Source organism: Chrysochloris asiatica, unplaced genomic scaffold (assembly GCF_000296735.1).
Source record: "Chrysochloris asiatica unplaced genomic scaffold, ChrAsi1.0 scaffold00449, whole genome shotgun sequence".
Taxonomy (NCBI): domain Eukaryota; kingdom Metazoa; phylum Chordata; class Mammalia; order Afrosoricida; family Chrysochloridae; genus Chrysochloris; species Chrysochloris asiatica.
Window position 1 is genome coordinate 1407676 of NW_006408967.1, and position 578 is coordinate 1408253.

The window sequence follows — 578 nt, forward strand, 5'->3', positions numbered from 1 at the left end:
TTCCAGTTATTTGGCCAAGTAGTTGTCTTAAAATTTCTTGACACAGATGAATAAATGCTTCTAGTATTGCATCATTTTATTGAATTATTTTACTTAGTATTCCTGGTGCCTTGCTCTTTGTCAATGTCTTAAATGAACTTTGGTATTCTTCCTTCTGTATCATATGCTACCTCTCAAAATGATTGAAAATTGACCACTTATTTTGGGTACAGTGACTTTGTGCATTCCTTCCATCTTATTTTAATTTTTTTAAAGTTTTTATTGTGAGGTTTACATGGGAGAACATCAGCTGTACACTCATCCTATTGTATTTCGTTTCATTGCAATGATTACAACCCCCTCCATGAATCATTATATAACCAAAGGGTACACCACACAGGCCCACCCCAGGCTACCTTCCCTGAGTCCAGTGTCCCCAGATGCTCTGTCTTTCCACATCATCATCTCTGTCTCCATCTGTGGCATCACTACCTCTCTGGGTATGGTCCTGCTCTCCATTCTTCTCACTTGACGGTCCCAGGGTTCCTCCACTCCTGGGCTGCAAAATCAATCACTCACCTCCTTTTGTCAAAAAACAT